The sequence below is a fragment of the Peromyscus maniculatus genome, chromosome 13 (assembly GCF_049852395.1).
Source record: "Peromyscus maniculatus bairdii isolate BWxNUB_F1_BW_parent chromosome 13, HU_Pman_BW_mat_3.1, whole genome shotgun sequence".
Classification (NCBI taxonomy): domain Eukaryota; kingdom Metazoa; phylum Chordata; class Mammalia; order Rodentia; family Cricetidae; genus Peromyscus; species Peromyscus maniculatus.
In genome coordinates this window covers 43,812,784-43,838,605 of record NC_134864.1, presented here as the reverse complement: position 1 = coordinate 43,838,605, position 25,822 = coordinate 43,812,784, and the positions used below count along the sequence as shown (strand labels likewise).

The following is a 25,822-nucleotide window of genomic DNA, read 5'->3' as shown; positions in this document are numbered from 1 at the left end:
GAAAGAACAGTAAGATGATTTAATGGTTGAAAAAATAGGACCTGGGAGGATAGACTGAAGGAGTTAGCATAATTTGTCCAGAAGAAAGAGCCCAGGGGAGAAGTAACTGTCATGAAGTATATGAATGGTTGGTCTAAAGTGGAAGAGGACTTGTTATTTTTCATTTTCTCCAAGGATAAAAAGAAGGAAAGCTCAGCTACCCAATCAATCTTTAAAAACGGGATTGACAAGTCTTTAACTGGAGTTTTTTTTTTTTTTGCGGGGGGAGGGGGAGGTTGGAAATAACCATCTAAATAGGTCCTTGAGAATATTTTCTTCCCTGGGTAGTCCTTGTTAACTTTGCCCCACTTTTAGAGAAAGTGCTTACAATTAAAAAACTTGTCTGTACACACTCAACATTCTCTCAGAATTAGAGAATCTAATCCACGTAGTTAGGATGCAGTATTAAAGCATGCATCTAATAAATCATCCCAGGTACCTAACACAAGCCTACACCACATCTAGACTTCATGTCTAGTCAAATGTTAAGATAGCATAGCCACTTCAAACAAGGCTTATTTAATATGTCATTACTCAAGATTAGCTTGCATTTATCATATATTAAAAATTTGTCTTCAAATATAACTCTTTGCACATGTGTAATGAATGAGCTTTGAGTCACTTATTCATATAACTGAGTTTATGCTAAATGCACAGTGCATTAATTAAGTTTTCTGAGGCTGTGTCCATGACACAGTATGCAAAGACCACATCTGCTTCATCTTGCTACTTCCAAACACATTATTACTTTATAAAATAATAAGGGAAATCAATCTGGATTTAAATAAGTAGGAAGACTAACTCTTGCTATAACATAGTATTAAGAGATGTTTTTATTACTAAATGCCATTAATTTCACAATTGTTCTCAAAACACAGTTTTATCACTGCTGAAGGACATTGATCAAAAGGACCATTGAAAGCCCCTGGGACCTGTATTTTATTAATGAAGCAGACTGAGCCCACACTTGACTTGCTAATTTTCTAAGCATATTTAAGAAAATAGAAGGAGATGACACCTATGTAGAAGAGCTGGAAGGAAAATAAATATCATGACAAACTATAAGTAGGAGTGTTTTGAAAATTCCAGCACATTGTAAGCTGATCTCATTATTTAGATGATAAACTTGTCCATTATAGTGAAAACTATTACATAAGAGTATGTCTACTATCTTGTTAGATCAAAGTAAAGGCACAAGTTTAAAATATGTCCTATAGATTTCAGGTAGAGGCAATATATTCCAATGTATACATAGTTCTTTTAACATTGTATATATTTTCTTAAATCTTTATAAATGTTAATGACTTCGGCAAACAAACACTCTTTTTGTTTTCCTACATGCTGATTTTCATGGTGGTCAAATCCTCCCCCTTATGTGTAACAAGATTGATTTTTCTGGCTTCCTGAGTTAGAACTTGCCCAAAGCAAGGTGGTCAGAAACCAAATGTTTAAATTGATATAATCTATCAAATTAACCTTAAAATTTAATTATCAGGTAATTCTTGCTTTGAGATTATTCATGAGCCAACAAAACAAGAAAACAACAATATATTGGTAAATGAGAAACAACAGTCTCTGATGAGAACTTTAACAATTATCACAGAATGAATATTCTTAATTTTATAAAATGAAATTTGATGTGTTCCTAAGATAAATAATGATACTCTTTCTTTTTCCTCAATATAATTTGTAAATATCAATTTGGTAGCATGAAACTTCTAGAACTTTTCTCTAATTATGTTAAGAATGAAGGAGAATTTTAAATTTCTTCATCTTGATGATTACCGCAAGCAAGATGTTCTGAATAAATCCAAGCAACCCATAAAAAGACTTCATTCTTACTCAATTTAGTTAAACACTAAGAAAAATTGTGGGTGTAATCAGAGTAAGAAAGCATTAGAGAAAGATATGGATGGCCAAACAGGATATGTATAATAATCATATTAGAGGAAAGACAACTGTAAACTTTTTACTTGGGATGTAGGCACAAAAATCCACCTTTCTTTAGTTTTACTTTTAAACAATTGTTTCTCTTTCCTCTGCACACCTGCAAGAGCCGGTGGCCCAAATGCCCTCTTGAAAACACACGACATTTTCTAACTCTGCCACTTTTCATAATATTATGTTCCTTTGACTTATCTTTTAGCCACAATTTCCATTGCTAATTAATGAGCACTCTTTACAAGGGTTGTTGCTTATTTGTTCTAATAATATATAGAAATAAATTAGTATTAGTATAGTATTTGCTAAAAAAATGTTTCAATTTAGGGTGTAATTTAAACATTATAATATTTGGAAACCAATCATAATGTATTTAGTTGGGAACCAAGAATGTATATTGTTTTTGGAGTGTGAATTAACATTCATTGAAATTTTGTATTTTTAATCATTCATGCAACTTTTGAGTTTTCCATTCTTCTTAATGCTTTTGTTGTAAGTCATTAGAAACCATGTTTATAGATGCCAAACATATGGCTTTGCAGATAAAGTATGTAAGCAGTTATTAAATAGTTGATAACTAAAGCACCAAAACCATTAAATTCATTTTCATAGATTTTGTTTACATTGGAATATAGTCAGTCATTATTTATGCCTCTGACAGACAAGTTACCTCATGAAGTCTAGAAGATCCAGGACCCTCCCCTAACCCTCTATACACAAGCCTTACTCGAATGGTTAACTCCACACTCCGTACTCTCTCCCAGTTTAATGGTCATCAAAGCCAGGCTGGTGGTAGGCTAGCCAGAAGGGCAAAGAGAAAGGAAAAATGCATCAGAGTGGCAGGTTATATACAAACAAAAAAAAAATGAATACTCTTTGTAGTTTCTAACACTTTCTAAAGATTTACCATGAACAATTGTTAACAGCCCTAATACGCACACAATGTTTCTTGAAATGAAAAAGAAAGAAATAAAAACCAATTCCCTGAGGTAAGAAATAAGCAAGAAAATCTTGTCTAACAAATTGGGTAATATACTTAACCAAAAGGAATCAGAAATTGTAAGAAGGAGATACCAATTTCGTATTGATAGTATTTTCTAATATCGGCAACACTTCTTTTTTTTTTTTTTTTTTTTTTGTTTTTTGTTTTTTTCGAGACAGGGTTTCTCTGTGCTGGTTTGTGCCTTTCCTGGAACTCACTTGGTAGCCCAGGCTGGCCTCGAACTCACAGAGATCCGCCTGCCTCTGCCTCCCGAGTGCTGGGATTAAAGGCGTGCGCCACCACCGCCCGGCCTCGGCAACACTTCTTATTGACAAAAAATTGACAGAAAAAAAGTTGAGGAAATGTTGGGCAACTTTTAAGAAGGCATTTTCTGTGCAAATTTTCATGTTACTTAAAGTTGATTATTATACAATGTGTATTTTGTCCCACATTCATGCATGGAATTTCCCCTGCGTTTTAAGAGGGAGAAGGTGGCATGAAACCTTATTGTTTTCAGTGGAGTGGTGAAATACATCACAGCCTTTAAAAACACACTACAGAATATTTTCTGTGCCATGTAGAATAATAGAATACAGCAATGCATGCTATATCTATTGTATTTTTTGTGTGATGTATTTAATCCATTTGAAATGAGATGTATATAATAAATATACATTAAGTTGTATGGGAATAGAAAAACACCTAATATTAGTTATATATTACAATGCTTATGATAAGAGCTGGGGAGATGGTTTAGTTAGTAAATGCTTTTCTACAATCCTGAAGACCTGTGATTGGATCTGCAGCATTAAAGAGGTGGAGACAATCAGATCCCTAAGAGCTCACTGGCCGGCGAGTCTAACTGAACTGGTAAATTTCAGCTTCAGTGGAAGGCTTGCTCTCAAAAAGTTTGATGAAGAGTGATTGAGGAGGACATGCAATCTGATTTCCATGCATCCACATGCACATGTGGATGCAAAAACAGCCACAGAAAGAGAAGTGGGGGAGGGGATGGAGGCAGAGAAGCACAGGAAGGGGGAGGGGAGAGGAGATGGAGGCCAAGAAGCAGAGGAAGAGGGAACTGGGAGAGGCGATAGAGAAAGAGAAGCAGAGGAAGAGGGAGGCAGAGAATGGATATAATCATGCAATTGCTACTTGTAGGGTTTAGGAATTAGAAGGTAAAGGGAGAAAAGAACTCCTATCTTTAGTGCAGTAGACACATGCTGACCACAAAAATAACAGAATTCTGTGGAAAGTCAGAGATATGATGTTCAAACTATAAACAATGCTCAATCTTAACTCACTATTAATCAGATTTGAGTATAAGTACATACTTGTATTATTTCTATGCACTACATAGGAAGAATTCTAGAAAAATACACACCAGCTTTTAAACTAAGATTCAGGGACTAGAATGGGACATAAAGCCCTGGATGTGAATGCAGGGGATTGGCTTTCATTTCCATAAGCCTCCTTATTGAGTTAATGCTTTAGATACCTACTGTACTTGCATATTCTAAAAATTTCAATCTACAGTTAAGAAAAAGACAATTTAAATGCCATTAGACTTCCAGAGAAGATGCAAGAAAGACGTGTCCCCAATTTGTATTAGAGCCTAAAACTGATTAAAGAAAGACGATGATTTCAAACTAAAAATAAAAGCAACTATATTTATGATTTTAAGTGAATTTTTTTAAATAAAAATACAATTAAGTTTGTATTTAATATCTTTAGTTTATAGATTTACTGGTGGGTATGGCTTATAAGCTATATATCACCCGTGGTATGAAGTAACATTCTTCACTGGATAACATGACATTTCTGTAAAGCATATAATAATCATCTTACAAGTATTGAGTAAAGATAATGAATCTCACAGAATATCAGGTCAAGTTTTAACCATATTTTAACCTTAATTTTCATTCAGATTCATGGGAAACTGTTTGTCTTCAGAGATTTGAGGGAAGGGAGTTTGTACGTGGTTAGCAAACAAACTAACAGCCTGTACAAATTCTATGCATTCTGACCAAGCAGGGTTGATGGCAGATGAGGGAAGAGCTAACACGAGAATTCTATCGAGATAATTTCTCTTATTTCTAGATTTGAGAAGAAATACTGTGCTGTCATTTCTATATACAGTTGAAGACATTACATAAAAGTCAGCAAAGCTGGCGACCACCCCATTAAGTAGCATGTGCCTGCAGTCCTAACTCTTAGGAAACTAAGCTGGGAGAAGAGACACATGAACTTAAGGCCAGCCTGGAACAGACTGCAAGACCCTGTCTCCACCCTCCACAGTCACACCACTACCCCCACACAACCACAGTCACAGCAACCCACAGCCATAATCATACCACTACCACCACACAGCCACAGTCACACCACCACCACCACTACAAGAAAAAAGGACCAAACATCTCGATAAAGTAAATGGATAGTTTTTGCAGGCTAATATACATCGACCTCATCCAAAAGGAACAGAATCATGTTTGATAGGCAAACACTAATGACAATCCTAATAAAATCACTTGTTAGGTGATAGCACTTTTTACTTAACATTTTAGATAGATGATAGATAGGTAGTGATAAATAGATTAGATAGATAGATGATGATGGTGATGAAGATAGATAGATAGATAGATAGATAGATAGATAGATAGATAGATAGATAGATAGATAGATAGATGATAAATGATTGATGAATGAGGGAAATATAGATAGGTAATAGAGAGATGAGAGACATAGATCTAGAGAGATAATAGGTAGGAAGTGATTTGCAGATAGATGAGATGCTCACATATTGTAATAACCAGTTAACTAACAACAAAAGTGAGGGCTTGAAGAAGAAAAGTTAGAAACAGGGAAAACTCTCCTAATACACAAAAAATGTCACTATATACTTGGAAACATAAGAAAATTAAATATTAAATATACTGGAATTGAGGAAACTGGCAAGATAAAAAGGAATGTGTAAGTTTCTATATATGTGTATATGCACATACAATATAATAAAATATATGTCATTAAAATAAAACTAGCATTGGTGCCCAATGCAAAGATACCAATGAGATATAATAAAAAGTTCATAAACAGACTTAACTATGAGAGAAAATTCTATACATGATTAAATCATATCTGAAATCACTGGAGAGATGGTTTGTAGAAGAATTGTGTTGGAACAATTGGGGAGTTATCTGAAAAATATTTTTAAATTCATATCCTATAATTCAGAACAAATTTCATCAGATTAACTATAATTTCCTTTTTACATCTTCCGTGCATGTGTGGTATGCATGTGTGTATATGCATACTTTGGCATGTGTGTGGTGCACATATGTGGATGCACATGAGTGTGGATGTTCAAAGTTGATGTTCTCCAATCCACTTTATTCATTGAGGAAGGGTCTCTCAATCAAGCTGAGAGCTTGAAGATATGTCTAGCCTCTCTGGATGGTTGAATCTGGGGATTCTCTGTCTCCACCTTCTACGTGTAGAATTACAAACAGCTGCCTTGACCACTCAACATTTAAGTGAATTTCTGCAGATCCAAACTCCATTCCTCTTTATCTGCAGCCACTAAATATAAATCATTTTCTCAAAAGAAAACCTGGGCAAATTGATATATAATCTTGAAGTGACAAAACAAAATTCTCTACATTGTGTAAAAGCACACACACACAAAAAAAGATTTATACAGATTTAAAGCTAGAACAAAAATTAATCTTAATATCACAGAGGGTTCTTATTTACATAAAGGACTATTAGAAATCCATAAAATAAAAATCCAATGTCTCTATTTTTTAAATTGATGACTAATTCAAAACATGTTCCAGAAAAAATAAAACAAAAACTGTGCCATCAATATATGAATAGTTCCAATATACTTATAAGGAAGAAGATGAAATTTTCTTAATTGATTCAATTTTTCACTCGAGTATAATGCCAAGAGTTTGATAATCTACTTTACTGGGTGTAGCAGGCATTCTTGCACATTGTTGATGGATATAGAAAGAAACTTGATAATATATACAAAATTCAAGTACATACACTCTTTGTCTTAAGAATCCCACATATGTGAAGTCACAAATGAACAATTCTATTCATAGAGTTTCTAATTAATGAGAAATTATCAAAAAACTTTTATAAATAAATGTAGATTTAAATTTTATTTTTTAAAACCAACAACAGATATCAGACTACATTTTAGATCAAAAGAATGAATAATAAAGAAATAATTAATGGTATTTTAGGGTAAATTTTTAATTAAAGTCACAGCAGTTTACTTAAGTGCTATAAGATATACATATACTTATATATATGCATATATAATAAGATAGGGCCAGCAAAATGGCTGAGCTGGAAAAGATATTTCCTGCCAAGTTTGCAACCTGAGTTTAATCCCTGAGACCTATATTGTTAAGGGAAAGAACAACTGACTCCTACAAGTTGTCCTCTGACTACACACACACATACACACGGTGCATATACATACGCATACATGTACACATGCATATACCACACACACACACACACACACACACACACACACACACGCACGCACAGGCACATACACATACACACACACAAAATAAATGCACAAATAAATAAATAGTAATTAAAATGAAATAAGACACACCAAATTAAATTGAGTAAAAAATTAAGTTCCTAATTCTCATAATAAATCAAAAGGAAATTATCTATGTGATATAATATTTTTATAAGTTGGCAAAATATTTGAGAGTTTTTTTTTTTGAGACGGGCCCTACATATATAGCCAAAGCTGACCTTGAATTTGCCACTATCTTGTCTGTCTCCCGATTGCTAGGGTTACAGATACATACCACTGTATTCTGATCTATGGCAAAAGAGGATGCATTTAGTAACAGGGTAAAATCCAACTTACTAACTATAGAAAAACAATGCATAAAACTATAATTTTAACCTTTCAAATGTGATATCTGAATTGCAGTAAAGAAACAAACAAAAGGAAATAGAAAATGAAAAACCTGGGTGTATTGATGAATTTTCTTATTCATGTGGCCAACTATTTACCCAAAGTAACTTCGGGGAAGGCATGTTAATTTTAGATCATGGAGTCAAGAGAGGATATAGTTTATGGTGGTGGCAAAAGCTGTAAGACTGTGAGGAGCTGGTCATGTTGCAGAGAAAGATGGATGCTGTAGGCCCTGACCATATGACAGCACCACACACATGCAGAGAGGGCCTTCCCACTAAGACTCTCTGAGCGTACCTTTACAGATAAAATAAGTAGTGTGTCTCCTTGGTGATTCTAAGTCGTGTCAGCTTGACAGTCAAGATAAACCATTGCTGAAGGTCTAAAATTTAATATATAGTCAGTACAAGTATCTGGTGGAAAAAGGTGGTGTTATCTAAATATAGAGTCATTATTTTTAAAATAAAATTACACCCCTAGTTAATCTATTATATAAAAATAAGTTTTAGTTGGATTAAAAGTCTAAATTTAAAAAAGAAATCATGGAATAATTTTTAAAATAACTATGTCAATTTTTCATAAGAATGGAAATCTTCCTAAATACATAAGCAAGTAAAAAGCTGGTCATAGAAAAAATACATATGTAGATAAGAGTATATACTTCTATTAATGTTACTGCATGTATTAAAAGAAAACAATAGCTAGTTTGGAAGAGGATAAATGTAATAGGCTATCACGTACAGGTGCCTGCAACAAGAACATTTCCTTTCTGAAAGGCAATGAAAATATACGGTTCTTCTATCTATCAGTGACATTTCTAGAAATTGATAAGAAATGATCAAGTAAGAATATAAAAGTGTCTGCATAGTGATTTTTATTGTGAAACTGTTTCATGATAGAAAATCCTTAAAAAACTTGGAATCTAAATATTTAAGAATACCAATCATGTGACAATACTGAGGTACTGTGAGTCCTACCATAAGGATATTTGGACATCTGTATTTGTTGCCACACTACTCACTCACAAGAGCAAGAAATGAACCAGCCTATGTGATGAACTGATAATGAAAACATGGTACATATGCACAATGGCATCTTATTCAGCTCTAAAAAAGGAAATTAATCATGAAGTTTTTAAGAAAATGAATGGATCTGGAAATTATCATATTAAATGAGGTACCTCAGACTCAGAAACACAAATGATACATGTTCCTTTCACATACAGATTATAATTTTACTGTTTGCATATTTGAGTAGATTTGGTGTGGTATAGCTTATAATATTAGAAGGAGACCATGAGTGGAAGTAGAATACATATGACATGGGGGACTACTAGATGAGGGAGGAAGGGTGTCAGGGAAGTCCAGTGAAACACATCATTTATGAAAATGCCATAATGAAATGCATTATATGTGCGTTAATTAATAACAAATATAAATCTGTAAAACTTAAATCATTAAAAGTATAGTTTATCAACACAAGTACTAAGAGAACATTAGATAGATAGATAGATAGATAGATAGATAGATAGATAGATAGATAGATAGATAGATAGATAGATAGATAGATAGAGTGTATAAGGGACCCTATTATTTTTAAGAAGCTGGAAGAAAATATGCAAAATATTAATAATGCTTATGTTCTTGTAATGTATATTATCTTGTAATCTAAAATTATTAGTTAAAATAGAAAACAGAAAAATCTATAGCCAAGATAACATAATTTTTCTACTTTTACAATTTTATGATTAAATAATTAATGGTATGTCACTTAGTGGAAACTGTGCTGTGATTCCTTCTTGTAATTTGTACTCTGTAAATTAACTAACCAACTAATAATTTCTTCCACTTGACTTTTCAACTCCTTTTTAAGATTTTTTTTTTAAGCAAAGGAAATCTTCATTGCCCATTTTATGCACCTATTAGGGAAATTGCTAAAATACACACTTAAATATATCCATTTACACTTTAATGAAACTATTCTGAAAAAAAATAGGTCTTGACTGAGTGCGTCTTTCACCTTAATTTAATATTTTCTCACTTTCTCTTAGGTAGACAATTTGTACCAAGCATTACACAGTTGTAAAATAAACATGCTGAACATGAAGCCCTTCTCTGGGAAGAGCAGAGCATATATCCATTGGCTTCAGAGAGCCCTGAATAGTTCAGGATGAAAGCGCGTCCCATGCCAGGCAGCTTCAAAGTCTGCATTTCACTGACTCTTCCACGGAAAGTCAGGATTACCATATTCCTGTAAAGTAGATGGCAAAGCAGAATAATAATAAATGGCTACTTTGATCAGCCACAAACAATAGTTCCCCATTTCCTTCAAAAAACATCCTCCAAAATATAAAGGGAAATATTGATGTTCATATTCTCTTAGACCAACTTTTTAATTTATCAGCAAACTGGATTTCAAAAGCCTTACTTTACAGTGTTGACACAATGAAAATTAACACCACATTCATTTCCCTCTAAAGACATCTCCTGTATAACTGCCGTGGCTACCTGGTCTTAAGACAATGCAGATTAGAAGGCCAATGTGCATAATATGAATTTGATAATTTGAATTTTTCTCATTATATTTCCTCTAATATGGGGACAGATTATTTTTTTCCCACATATTATTTAGGACAATGAGTCTGATTCCTCCACATAGTACAAATCTTCTTGGTGATAGAAATACGTTTTTAAGTAAATGAATGGACACCTATATTCCAACTGATTGAAGAAGAGATACAATTGTTTTTTTAATTTCAATTCTCTGAGTTATTTTAACTTTGAAATGTGTAATGCCTTCTGTTTCATACAGAGAAGTTTTCAAATGGACAACATGGAATGCATTCTGTGGTAGGAAGGAAGGTTTATTTTTTATTTATTTATTTATTTATTTATTTATTTATTTATTTATTTATTTATTTTTGGTTTTTTTGAGACAGGGTTTCTTTGTGTAGCTTTGCGCCTTTCCTGGAACTCACTTGGTAGACCAGGCTGGCCTTGAACTCACAGAGATCCGCCTGCCTCTGCCTCCCGAGTGCTGGGATTAAAGGCGTGTGCCACCACCGCCTGGCTCGGAAGGAAGGTTTATTAAGTGTAGTTTGGTTCAGCAAAGGACCAGCCTGCATATCTCAAATTATAGGATAAGCTGATTGCCCTGAGAAATCAAGTATAGCATTATAAACTCACTGTGGGTGCATAAGGTTTCTACTGGTTAAATACAGACTTCGTGTAATGTGTCCGTCATTTTAGTGCAAAATTAATGACACGATTTAGCTAGTATTCTTCTTAATGATGTATTTTATCTAATTATAAAGACTGAGTATGTTAATGGCTGAAGCATGCTTGAGTATATAAGGCTAAGGACTTGATAAATGAGAGCTGGTGCTACATTTAGTAGTTCTTAGATTAATTATCATCATTACACCAGGAATTGAGAAAACACGTGAAAAGGGCAAACACTTCCTCAGCATATGTTATCATCAGACATCCTTCTCTAGAACTGTCTCCCAGCATCCTCTGCCCTTGGAACACAATATAGCACCTTACCCAGGAGTGCTTTCTTCCCTGGATCATCTCTCCCTGCCATTTAGGCTGTGTCCTTCTGTACATGCAAACTAACTACCTGCCTCTGTTTTATAAATTAGTCACCTGACAAGCCCCAAGATTCCCCAATGGCAGGAAAATGTGTAACTTAACTAGAATCTTCAGTAATCAAAGCCTCGGTATTGCCTTCAAAATCTTTAGGGACATTTTGAAAATCTTATAAATGAAACAGATTATAAGTGTGAGTACCTACCGTGTGTGTGTGTGTGTGTGTGTGTGAGAGAGAGAGAGAGAGAGAGAGAGAGAGAGAGAGAGAGAGAGAGAGAGAGAGAGAGAGAGAGAGAGAGAGAGAGAGAAGAGGTGCGTAGGATGATTTGGGCTAATTTTGTTTTCAATATTTCAGTCATATCAGATAATTTCACATAATGTCTGACTTGATTTTTTCAGTAGTTAAGAAAGTGTTGACTGTTTGATGAGGACATATCAAATATATGATTTGAAGGTGTTGAATAAAATCACCCAGACTTTACATGAAGATAAGAAACAAACTCCGAAAATCTGTCTTGGCATCCGTATGAAGAAAGAAAAGTGACTGCGGTAGATATTATTTAATTCTAGAGAACACATGAGATAAGTAGAAAGTAAGTCAGAACTGTGACGTAAACCAGAGACAAAGGAAGCTTGTTAACCAACACTTCCTGTGCCGTGTAGAAACTGCAGGGGCTGAAACAGAAAGCCCTTGCCAACACCTGTGATATTTTGGTGTTGCTCTGGGCTACTTCAAATCAATCTACCAGCAGTGTCAAAGCTCTTCCGAAGCATATGGCTGGATGAAAGAAAGAGGAATTTCCCGCGTGCTGCTCATGTTTGCCTCCGTGAGCCTCATTCCTGTGAGGCAATGGTACAGAGAAGCTGTAAACACTCCTGCGTGTCAGGGTAGATAACCAGCCAGCCCTTAGTCCATCCTTCCCGTCACTCATCACTTTTATGTGTTTTGCAGAAAGGTCTGTAAAGCAATACACCTGCCTTCTGAAAGGCTAAGCTCGGTTAGTTTCCAGCATCTTGAAATGACAAAATAGTAGTGTTATAGCCGTATGGTGGAAGACTCCTTCATCCAGCTTCCTGTGGCAGGACTTAAAGCAGGGGAAGCAGGCAGGGTAAAGACTCATGTCAAATGCCTGCAGAGAGGGGTTGTCTGTGTTTGTTTGCTTTTCTGGGCTTGCTTGGATTTGCTCTGTGATTTCATGCATGATGCAAGGTGGCCACAAACAACAACACAGGAGGAGAGGTGTTAGGGAGAGGAAAGCGCATAGACTTTCAAGCCAAGAGTCCTGCACGTTGAGGGTTTAAAAACTTAGATTCTGTTTCAGACCTCAATAAACACAATAGTGTCTAAGTTGGGTCAAATAACCAGCCCCCGGTGCAAAGTCTTCCCAAATAAACTGGAAAGCTACTGAACTCATCAAAATGCCCCTTCCATTTGCCACAGTGTGTATCTACACATGTGGAATACTATCTCCCTCTCAACTGCTTCCATTTCTAATATGTTCACAGTAGTATACAAACATTTGAAGAAATAACTGAGATATTGGGTATTTAAAATACTAACTTTTAATTATATTTTCCCATGATACATTTGGCTCAATTAGTTTACATAGAGGGTAGCATTCAGCCTGGATGACAAGGAAGTCATAGAGTGATACTAGACCAGAGAAAACAAGAAAGACTTCAGACCTAGGCACCTAAAGAGAATATCAGTGAACTTGGCATTCTGGGAGGAGATGGTAAGGAATGTCTGCTAAGGCACTTAGCAAGGGAAACAGGTTCCCTCTTTTAGGTGTATTTACAAACATGTTCTAATGACCAGTAATTAATGTAAGGCTACTAATTGGAACACCAGATTTCATCTATTACACTCTGATAAATATATTAGGACATCAAAGGTATTAAGAAATTTAATCTTTACAACAGTCTTATGAACAGGAAACTATTACAGTTACTAATTTGCGGGGCAGGAAGCAGAAGCTGAGCTCAAGTGGGTAAATTGCTCTCTGAATGTTGCTGAGACCTGTACCCTGCTCTATCAAACTCCAAAGCCCAAGGTCTCCCAGCAGCAACTCCTAATATGGAGTGTCAGGACGGCATCATCAGTGCTGCCTAGAAGCCGTTTAGCATGTAAACCTCCGAACCACCCAATCTGAATCAGGACTTTTGGGCGTGGTACCCAGAAATCTGTGTCTTACCGAGTTTCCCAGGTGTGATGCTCATCACTCCGAACTATATGCTTCCTAATAGGGACTTACATAATAGGGAGTCTGCTCTTCAAATTGAAAGGGTGGAGGAACAAGAAAAAACTGAAATAATCTCTCTCTCTCTCTCTCTCTCTCTCTCTCTCTCTCTCTCTCTCTCTCTCTCTCTCTCTCTCTCTCTCTCACACACACACACACACACACACACACACACACACACACACAGTGTGACCACAAGATACACCAGGGCAAGAAGTGGCATAAGGCATAAAAGAAAGGGTCTGACCTAAATACCCGGTTATCAATGCAAAGCCATTTGTATTGAAGAGGGGAGAATGATAAATACTGACAGAACAGAAGAGCAGGTCTCTAAGGACTAAAGGTACAAATGGTGAGCCTTTAATCTCTGCACTCCAGAGGCAGAAGAAAGTGGATCTCGGTGAGTTTGAGGCCAGTCTAGTCTACATAAGGAGTTCCAGAACAGCCAGAGCTATGTGGGGAGACTCTGTCTAAAAAAAGAAAGAAAGAAAAGAAAAAGTAAAAGAAAAAACAGATAATCTCATTAAACAGCTTTACTGAGATACAATTGCCAGAAAATAACTTCATTTTTAAAGCAGGCAGCTAGACGTTTTGATCCATATACACCAGGAAAACTGTTACCATAACCAAGATAGATCATGTACCCATTGCCTCCAGTATTTCCAACAAGCCCTGAGGTAATCTCTCTCTCTAGCCCTATTTCCATGCCAGGCAATATTGTTCAACTTTTAAGCCACATACATCATTCTTCACTTCCTAGGACTTTGTACAAGTAGAATTTTTCACTGGGAGCTCCCATCTTGCCTCTCTCAGTCAGCACAATTATTCTGAAAGTCATCTATAGTATGTAGATGCATGTAGCTCACTTGTTTCTAATTGCTTAATGCTTCCCCCATTGTATAGCTATATATATTCACTTAGGAGATTTATAATTTTTATTATTACAAAAAAAGTTGCAATACATGTTCCTACACAAGTCTTTGCATAGATATATGTGGGATTTTTGTTTTTGTTTGGCTTACTTTGTTTTGGTTTTGAGATGGGAGGTCTCATATAGCCCAGGCTAGCCTTGAACTTGATATGTAGCTGAGGATGGCCTTGAATACTGATCTTCCTACTTCCACTTCTCAACTGGGAATAGTGTTGCATCATCATGACTGGCTTCTCTTTCTCATCTGTTATAAGAATACCTAGGGTTCTAGGTCATATGGTTGGTGTATGCTTCCCTTTTTTTTTTTTGCAAAATTTTATAAAGCGGCAGTAACATTTCAAATTTCCATGAAAATGTGTGAGAGTCCTTTCCTACACATACTCAGCAAAATCATAAATGCTGTTTCACTTCAGTCCTTCTAGTTAAGTCCCATTGTTATTTCATTGTGCTGTTAAGTACATTTCCTTAGCGACTGGTGATGGTAAGAATCTTTCCTGTGTCAATTTTCTATCTAGGTATCTTGAGTGAAATGTCTGTTCATATATCCCACCCCCTCTTTTTTTCCTGAGACATTTTCTTCGGTGCTATGAAATTAGATGGGATTGTAGATATTCTGGAGGCAGCCTTTAACAGGTACATGCTTTGTAGCGTCTCCTGGCTGGCTGCGTTTTCATTTGGTGCCAATTGCTAAGTGTCTCCAGAAGAACAGGAGTTTTTAAATTATGATGAACACCGATTTACCAATGCTTTGTTTTATGAATTGTGCCTTGGGCTGTAGCCTAGAAATCTTGGCCCATCCCAGGACAAAAAAGTATTTTTCTTTGTGTGTTTCACCTGTAACTGTTTAAGATCCCAGTTTGATTCATCTTTATGTCTATGATCCATTTAGAGTTCAGTTGTGAATGTGAATACTGGTTATTTCACATGTATATTGATGATGATAATGGAATGTGTTTGCAGATACCCCATGTATGAATAATATGCATCTCATTATGTATTTGCAAATCTTTCAGAACACTCTAATCTATTCATCTAAGTTGTTTTGGCTGTTCTAAATATTTTGAATTTATATCCAAATTTTAGAACTATTTTTTCACTCCTCCTCCCAAAAAAAGCATACTGAAAGCTTGACTAAGTTGCATTTAATCTGTCCAGATTAGCAATGTCCTGTCTTTTCACATATAAAAATGGTATTCATCTTCATTTATATAGTTGTTTTATTTTTCTCAGCATGTTTTGTTAACCATTTTATCCCAAAGTTTCAGTATCTCGACCTTTTACATCTAAGGTCTATTTTATCCCAAAGGGTTTTTTTTTTTAATGTTGTTGTCTCTGTTACACACTTTTAAAAAATATTTGTATTAAGCCAGGCAGTGGTGGCACATGCCTTTAATCCCAGCACTTGGGAGGCAGAGCTAGGCAGATCTCTGTGAATTCGAAGACAGCCTGGTCTACAGAGCAAGATCCAGGACAGGCACCAAAACTACACAGAGAAACCCTGTCTTGAAAAAAACCCCAAAAATTGTATTAATGGTTGGAGACCTTTGTACAGTATGTTTTGATCATATTCACCTTCTCTCCCCCAGCTCCTCCCAGATCCACTCACCCTCCTACCAATTCAACTCCATGTTATCCTCTCCCCCTTTCTCAGACTCATCAAGTCAAGTTCATGTTGGTCAACTGCTCTTGGGTTTGGGGCCCACCCTGGAGTGTGGCTAATGTATCAGAGGTCACACCTTTAAAGAAAACTGACTCCGCCTTTCCCAACAGCTATCAAATGTCAATAGTTCCTGATCTAAAAGTGGAACTATGTGCTCACCTCCCCTGTCCATATGGAAATTATGTCTGGCTTGAGCTTGGACAAAGTATACTTGTATATTCTGCCACAATTGCTGAGAGTTCATATGTGAATCTACCCTCTTTCTATCTGAGAAAGACTGTTTTCTTGAAGTCATCCACCATCTCTGACTCTTACCATCTCTCCATCCCTTCTTCTAGGAAGATTCCTGCTGCTTGGGGGAAGGGACTTGATGCAAGTGTCCCAAATAGAGATCCCCTTTAGGGTTGGTATGCCAAAGTCTCTTGACCATATTGACTAGTTGTGGGTCTCTGTACTAATTGCCAACTACTGAAAAAAAAAAGCTTATTTGATGATGGTTGAGTAGTGTACTTATCTATTGTATAACAGTAAGCTATTAGGTGTCATTTTGTTGCTATATGCATTTAGCAGATAAGTAGTAGATCTTCCCCTAGGGCCTATGACTCATCCAGGTGCAGAGTTTTGGCTTCATTAACAATGCCAGCTATGAGTTCTATCTTGTGGAGCATATCTTAGTATATGTGCTGCCGAAGAGAGCACATTGTGGAGCATATCTTAAATCAGGACAGAAAAGTGTCTGGTTACCTGTAGAGTCACTATTACACCAATAGGCATATCATGCCAGGCAGGTTGTTATTGTGACTTACAAGGTTCACACCTGGATGAGACTGATGATTGCTTTTCTCCTCTGGTAGCATACATAGAGCCCCTTCTAGGACCATGAAAGTTATCCAGTAGGGATGAAACTTCTAGGTTAGGACCCCCTTGATTTCTCCATGTTCATGACTCAAGTGTATGGTGTCTTCTACAGTAGAGTCTTGTCATCTAGTTCAAGGGAGTAGCTAAGAACAATAGCAATATCCTGTAATATTGGGGGGGGGGGATATGGGACCCCAATGGCTGATAACTCTGAACGAGGTAATGCATTGCTGATGCTGGAGTTTTTATGTGGCTGTGGTTCTCCCATTATAAGGTAACTCCATTTAAACTAGTTTTATATATGTATAAAACTTAGGAAGCTTCTATTGTAATAGGATTCCACATTGCTTTTTTAAAAAGGCTTTTGGTGTTATTTATCCCTCCCCTGCCTTTCCATCCTCTACCCTGCTTTCCTGTCTCCCACTCCCTTTAACTCTTTCTAATATGCATTATTTTTAAAAGTCTTATAATTTGTTGCTAATATTCTAAAGTAGAATTGATATTAATGTATTTATCTTGGGTCCTAAAACACTGCTAAACCTAATTACCAAATCCAGTGGGCTTCCTTGAGATTTGGATTCTCTACATATTGTCTATGAATGATTCCAGGACCATAGCCTCATCACCAATTCACGTGTCTTCTGCCCTTTCATCTATTACGCTTGCTAGGGCTTCTCATACAGTGGTACAGGGCTGGATGGAGCAGTAAATGGGACATCCTTGTACTATTCTGATACAAGAAGAACTTCAAACTTTCCAGATAAGTGTCATTTACCCACAGATAGTTTTTATGAGTACTGTTTGTTGAAATGGTCATATATGGGTATTTTATTAATATAGTGATTGCACTAATTTATTCCCCAGTTTTAAGTCAATGTTACATTCAAGATGTAAACTGCATTTAGTCATAATTTGGGGGTTTTTTGTTTGTTTGTTTTGAGACAGAGTTTCTCTGTGTAGTTTTGGTGCCTGTCCTGGATCTTGCTCTGTAGACCAGGCTGGCCTTGAACTCACAGAGATCTGCCTGACTCTGCCTCCCAAGTGCTGGCATTAAAGGCATGCACCACAACCACCCGGCTAGTCATAACTTTTATACTTGCATTTAATTTGTATAAAATTGTTCAAAATTTTATCAACTAATCTTACAAATCATATTACTCTGTATTTTTATCATTTATAGTTTTTCTAGTTTGGAATATTATGGCATTGCTGACTACATATGGTGAATTTTGACAGTATTTCTTAATTTTCAACTTTCTGGAAGAGTTTGTATAGAACTGACAGTAGTTGTCAAAAATATTTCATAGAATTTAGCAATTCTAGATTGTCAGAACTTAGTTTTCTCTGTGATGGTTGTCATGTGAAAAGACATCATACTTGTCTGTTTAAGTCTGGCTTAACTCACTTAACATGATGATCTATAGTCCTACTTATTTTTCTGCAAATACCATGATCTTACTCTTCTATATAGATGAATAATGAGTGTGTGTGTGTGTGTGTGTGTGTGTGTGTGAAATTGTTTTTCTGTAGATTACATATAGTACAATCCTTTAAATATAATCCAATAATCTCTGCTTTGCAACTGAGGTACAGTTACATTTATATTTGGTGTAACTATTGATACATGGTTAGGTTTAAATATTTTATGTCTTCTTTGTTTACTCCTCCTTTCCTTCTTTTCTTTCTTTTGGACAAATATTGAACTCCTTTTTGTTAACATTTAGATATAAAGCAGCAATTGTTTATATGGTTATTTTCCTAGTTGGTTTGGAGTTTAAAAATGTAACTTTAATTTTTCAGACTTACCTTTTAAGTAGTACTTATCATGTTTCACATGTAATGTCATCATCTATAATGGTAACCTAAATTAAGATTGCTATGTAATTCATTTGTAATTTTTAGTACTCTTTACTCTTCATCACTTAGTTTTATTTTGTCTCAGAAGTATATGGTCTTATAAACAGAAATAATAAAAACTATGCATTCACCCATGAATTAATTTTTAATGATATCTACTTCTTTACTGTAATCCAACATTCACATCTACCCTACTTCTTCAGTTGGAGTAGCTTATTTTTTTTTATTTCTTGTGGTAAAAATGACTGGTGGATTCATTAAGCCTTTCCATGTATGAAAGATTTAGTCTTGGGACTCCAAAGATTACTAACTTGCAGTGATTGCTTGTTTGTGTTTTATTTCTTTCAATATTTTGAAAATGATGCTCTGCTTCTGTGTTATTTGTAGATTTCATTTATACAAAATACCACCTGTCATTTTTGTCTTTGTTCTTATAAATGTACAGTACTCTCACCCAGTGCTTTAAAAGTTTTTCCTTTTATTCATCTTTGTGTGTCTCAAGAAAGTGTTCCTTGTTGATTTGTGTTTCCTGTGCCTACTCCTTTGAAGTTTTTTTGGATCCATAGATTCATACCTTCCATCAAATTTAATTTATTCAAATATTTTTATTCTTCTCATTTTTGGAAAAATCTAAAAATTGTCCTCATGGCTCATGATTCTCTGTTTCTCATTTTGTGGAGAATCTGCTGTTTGCTTTGCTAGCTCTCTACTCTTTTCTTCTTGTAATATCTGATCTGCCAATCATTTCTCCTGTGTCTATGTTCACATGTTTTACCTATACAGGTGAGACTGGTACTCTACATGTCTTTCTTGTTCACACTTAAGATCTATGACGATAAAAGAACAATAGTTTTTAACACTCCTGTCTGTTTATCCTGACATCTTTGTAGCTCTGTATCATTTTTATTGCCTGCTTCATCTCCTTGCGTTTAGTCATGTAGCCATACTTCTTGGTGTGCCTGGTAATTAAGAATTACATGAGCTGTTATAAATACTGCATACTTTTTCTTTTTTTTTTTTTATATTTAATTAGACATTTATTTTAAATATTTGAATTTTTCCTTTACATGTATTCTTAATATTAATACCATCTCTATTTTTACATCACCAATACAATTTCAAATTTATGTCTTTTATGTTTTCCCATCTTTAACACTTCTCTCATTTTTATTTCCTCTCTCCTTATTCTTTCTTTAAACTTTACCAATTTTTATATAATCAACACATTTTTTTTGGTTTTTTTATTATTATTATTATTATTATTATTATTATTATTATTATTATTTTACAACACCATTCAGTTCAACATAATAGCCACAGAATCCCCTGTTCTCCCCGTCTCGCCCACCCCTCCCCCCAGCCCACCCCCCATTCCCACCTCCTCCAGATCAAGGTCTCCCCCGAGGACCGGGGTTGACCTGGTAAACTCAGTCCAGGCAGGTCCATTCCCCCCTCCCAGACCGAGCCAAGTGTCCCTTCATAAGTCCCAGGATTCAAACAGCCAACTCATGCAACGAGCCCAGGACCTGGCACCAATGCACAGCTGCCTCCCAAACAGATCAAGCCAACTGACTGTCTCACCCGTTCAGGTGGCCTGATCCAGTTGGGGGCCCCTCAGCCTTTGGTTCATAGATCCTGTGCTTCCATTCATTTGGTTATTTATCCCGGTGCTTTATCCAACCTTGGCTTCAACAATTCTCGCTCATATAAATCCTCTTCATACTCACTAATTAGACTCCCAGTGCTCCACCAGGGGCCCAGCCGTGGATGTCTGCCTTCAGATTCCTCAGTCCTTGGATGGGGTTTATGGCATCACTATTTGGGTGTCTGGCCATTCCATCACCAGAGTAGGTCAGTTCCTGCCGTCTCGCGACCATTGCCAGCAGTCTTTTGAGGGGGTATCTTTGTGGATCTCCGTGGGCCTCCCTAGCTCTCTGCTTCCTCCCCTTCTCACCTTCCCATGTGGTCTTCATTTACCATGGTCTCCTATTCCTTGTTCTCCCTCTCTTTTCTTGATCCAGCTAGGATCTCCCACTCTTTCCCTCGACTGTCGCCCTTCATTGTTCCCACTCATGACCAGGCTATTCATGTAGATCTTGTCCATTTCTCCGTGTCTTTTTTGGGGTCCCGTTTTCCAGGTAGCCTCACTGGTGATGTGAGTAGCAGTCTAGTCATCCTTGTTCCACATCTAGCATCTTCCTATGAGTGAGTACATACCATATTTGTCTTTCTGAGTCTGGGTTACCTCACTCAGGATGATTTTTTCTAGATCCATCCATTTGCCTGCAAACCGTGTGATGTCGTTGTTTTTCTCTGCTGAGTAGTATTCCATTGTGTATATGTGCCACAATTTATTTATCCATTCTTCAGTTGAAGGGCATCTAGGTTGTTTCCAGGTTTTGGCTATTACAAACAATGCTGATATGAACATAGCTGAGCAAGTGCTCTTGTGGTATGATTGAGCATTTCTTGGGTATATGCCCAGGAGTGGTATAGCTGGATCTTGGGGGAGATTGATTCCCAATTTTCTAAGAAAGCGCCATATTGATTTCCAAAGTGGTTGTACAAGCTTGCATTCCCACCAGCAGTGGAGGAGAGTTCCCCTAGTTCCACATCCTCTCCAGCATAAAGTGTCTTCAGTGTTTTTGATCTTAGCCACTCTGACAGAAAAATATGGAACGCTTCACGAATTTGCGTGTCATCCTTGCGCAGGGGCCATGCTAATCTTCTCTGTATCGTTCCAATTTTAGTATATGTGCTGCCGAAGCGAGCACAATACTGCATACTTTTGAATAAGACAATCTGGTCATCTGTAAATTTTTTATTTTGCTGTAGGACAAGTTGCTTGAAAACACAATGATCTTTTTATACCTGGATTTTAAGATTTGTTGATCAAGAGCTGAACAATACTCAATCTAGGACAATAATTTCCTACCACTGAATCAAGATCTTTCGAGGGGTGCACTTGATACCTTAATGTGTATAGAGCAGTTTTCTGAGGTCATTCATTTCTGAGGTCCCCACTCCCAAGAAATTTCCAAAGTAAACATGCTGATAAATAAATATCCCATTGAATATTTGACCATCTTGGGTGTTTATCTCTCTCTCTCTCTCTCTCTCTCTCTCTCTCTCTCTCTCTCTCTCTCTCTCTCTCTGTGTGTGTGTGTGTGTGTGTGTGTCTGTGTGTGTGTGTGTTTCACCCCCTGTCTGTATGTGTGTGATAAAAGCTCTCTCTTCATTAGTTCTTTGTCCTCTAGTCTCTCCTCCAAATTGCAGCCCAATTTCTTCAATTTTGTGAATCCCCTGAGTTTCCCTACCCAACGCAGAAACATGGGGGCACTCATTGGACTGACTCCCTTGATTTTCCTTCTTTGAGGATTCACTGTCCTTCACTACCTGATGAGCAATGACATGAAAGCCCTTGTCTCTTCTATTTCACAGTTTCTAGAGGAAAACTTATAGCTAGCGAAATTTAAATACTCATTTCCCCATAATAACCATCAGATGGTAGCCACTGAGTAAATATTGAGTACCTTTTATGTTTTCACCACTAAAGTGTTCTAAATGATTTCTATTCCCTAATACTATAGCATGTTATAAGGTTTCACCTTTTCATTTTACCATTTAAGTAAATAAGGGAGGTAGGAGTTAAAGTTGTGAAATGCTGTGTCATATACCTAGTAAGTTATTAATATGGCTTTCAAATCTATATTTTTAATACTTTAAAGACTGTGTTTTGTAGCACTGTGGTTATTATTTATCATAAAAAGTGGAAATAGGACATTTAATAATGGATTTTTTAATTATGCTTCCCAGCTAAGGACATTAAAACATTTCTAATTTACCACCTTAAGAATTTAGCTGACTAGTAGACTTTTACAAGAGATTTTCTATAGATCAGCAGGAAAAGAAAATTTATATTGCAAGAACAAAAGTGATAAAATGAAAAGAATATAAAGTGATTAACTTTATCACTCAACTTCGTGCCAAATCCTAAGAATAAGAAGCCGCAGTTAGAAGAGAATGCAAGCTTTGAGAATGGGAGAGAACAGCTCATTCGACAGAACATCAAACACTGTACTTGATTGCTGACCCAAGAAAAAACTGTCGGACATTTGATTACCTGCTGGCTTGTGAGCTCTTTTTCTACAATGTTGAACAGACGAACTTCGGAAAAGCCTAATATCACCAATTTAATCTTCATTAAAATTTCCCAATCAGTTTTTACTTAAATATACTACAAAAAAATCATATGGACTGATAGTCACTTAATCTCAGATCATGGTGTAAATGTTTTGAATAGATAATCACTATTTTCAGGACTATAAAAAAAATTGTATCTTACAGTATCTGCAAAACCATCAAATAATTAGATCTACTACTGGACTGGATATGTCAAAAATAAACAAAATGTTGTAAAGCAAAAAATTCCATATATATTGCTGATTAGTATATGAAATATTCAAGAATGGCTAAGCATCTCTAACCACAGCCTTAAAGGAGAAGCTGGGTGACTTTGGGGGCTCCTCACTGATAGCTCTTTAAAACACCACAGTTATGCTATATTTAAGAAAAACCTATAAGGTATTTAAAATCTATATATCTCCTTAGAAATGGATAGAAGTAAAATATCACCTTGAAAGTCATTTGAAAAAAGTAATGAATTTTCCTGAACCTCTCTTTATTCTGTTCAGCTATTTAAAATTTCCTGCACTGAAGCAAAATGTAAACTGAAGGCTATTTCAGTTCTGTTGAAGAAGGGACTAAGAAAGAATCATGGCTCTACAAATGAATACTTATGATATGATTATTTTTCTTTATAGTGTAGCTGTAAAGACTAGAAATGGAAATGATTCTCCCCACATATCAGCATTCTCCCAGCATCCAAAGAACTTGGGGCCAGCTTCATTAGAAGCAGAGACACTTCGATACTTTTAAAGATAGCTGGTTTTATAAAGTTAAAAAAAAAAAAAAAAACAGTGTGGAATTGGCAAAGGCCAGCAACATGCTCATATGAATCTAGGCACAGTCTCACTACAGAATAAGTATATTGTAAGGAGAGAACTGGACTACAGACTCTATGAATAAATTATTTTCCCAAGGATTTCCTGCATAAAATTAGAGATCATAAAATAATGGGATTTTAAAGCCGAAAGGGGACCTTGAAAATCAGTGGGTGTAAATCCTTTATTTTGTACTTGAAGAAAAGATGACGCAAAGATGAAAGGTGAACAGCGGGCTCTTGAAAGGACTGGAGCAGCAAAACCAGGAAAAGAATCTAGTGCTACTTACTCTCAGGAACCCATAGTTTTACTAAATAAATCCATATTCTGTATGATACCCTGTAGGTACTTATCGGTTTGTTTTCACCTAACAGTGTTGCTCACACAGTTTTGTGACAAGTATTTTATAGATTTAATTTGTTTTTACATGCTTCTGGGAGTTGAGTGTCAATCAAACGATTCTTAAGGTTAGTTTTGATTTTGCAAATACTTGTGCAATTACAAGTAAAAATATGTGGTTAGAATCTCAATGACAACATTTTTACTAAAAAGGAAAAAGAAAGGGTGGAAGAAACAGCGTGACCATATGTTTGGGAAACATCATACCCAAGTGCATCTTTGCGGATGAAAAAAAAAGTCAAATTGCTTCTTGGGAGAAGAGATAGAAAATCTTTGTGTTGGAATGATGACAGGTTTTTTTTTCAGCATTTATATTTCTCATGGAGCATGTTTTGTTACTGTTGTGAATATAACTCATGCCACAATTAATGAAAACATTGATTTTTATGCTTAATGCAGTTTAACATGTTACATATTGCCTTCATTCATAAGTCTGCTTATTAAATAATATGCCTCAGATCCTGTGCTAACTGCTAGAAAAATAAGATCCAATTCCTACCTTTAAGGGAAATCCTGGCATGATGGTGGTCCAGCAAAGAAAATAAAAATGAGGCAATGAGTTTATTGTAGTATGCACCAAGAAAATTAGAAGGAAATGTTGCCAAATAGTGTCTAGAGGGAGAAAAAAAGTAAGTGGAACATTATGTCACTTTGACTCTATCATACAAAATTAGTTATAAGTAACCAATACAGTAAAATCTATTGGTGCTTGGGTTTTCCATACTGCAGAATATCTGAGGTGTGTCCACTCACCTTCTTCAGCACAGATGCAAAGAATCATTTCATGCATTTGCTATTTAATCAATGTTTAATAGCTTCTCCTTGGATTCTGGCTATGAGAATAAAGATTTACATAATGTCAGGAATTAGCACATTGAATACTAAATATTTGTGATAAGTGTCTAGCACCTAACCCCACAGAAAGGAACAAAGACCTAATAGAAGGTTTTAGAAAATTAAAAAAATTATGTTTAAGATTGGATCCTAGGAAATAAGGCCTGAATAGGAACAGTGATTTGAATTTATCTGGGAATTTCTCATCTTTCTCCTCACCTCCACACCACTGGCTGTTTCTCACTGTCTTCCCCTGTGACTCCGACAGTCAGAGTCCTAACTCATCTACAAAAATTTCACGCTGAAAACACCAACGAGAAAAGAACAATCTAGTTCCCAATGAAAGCACCTGTGACTCATTCCTTTAGGTCTCAGGACTTGAAAATATTGACTCATTCCTGTTGTTTCTGGATCCTCAAGAGCAAATACCTAGAATCTATCTCAAGATTCTCTACAAAAAAAATAAAAGAAGTTTCACTTGTCAATGAATAGGGGTGCAGTAAAAGGAGATGTATGTAGTTATGTCATACTCAG

General features: G+C 36.0%; 1 protein-coding gene and 1 non-coding gene across 2 annotated transcripts in view; one reads left to right on the top strand and one right to left on the bottom strand.

Annotated features, from left to right (window-relative positions):
- The window catches only part of Vwc2l (von Willebrand factor C domain containing 2 like), a 164,302-nt gene that overhangs the window by 29,577 nt on the left and 108,903 nt on the right, over window positions 1–25,822 (top strand). The window lies entirely within an intron of this gene.
- On the bottom strand, window positions 21,720–21,826 carry LOC143268373 (U6 spliceosomal RNA). Its single transcript, XR_013044229.1, has one exon. It is a non-coding gene; the product is annotated as a U6 spliceosomal RNA (small nuclear RNA).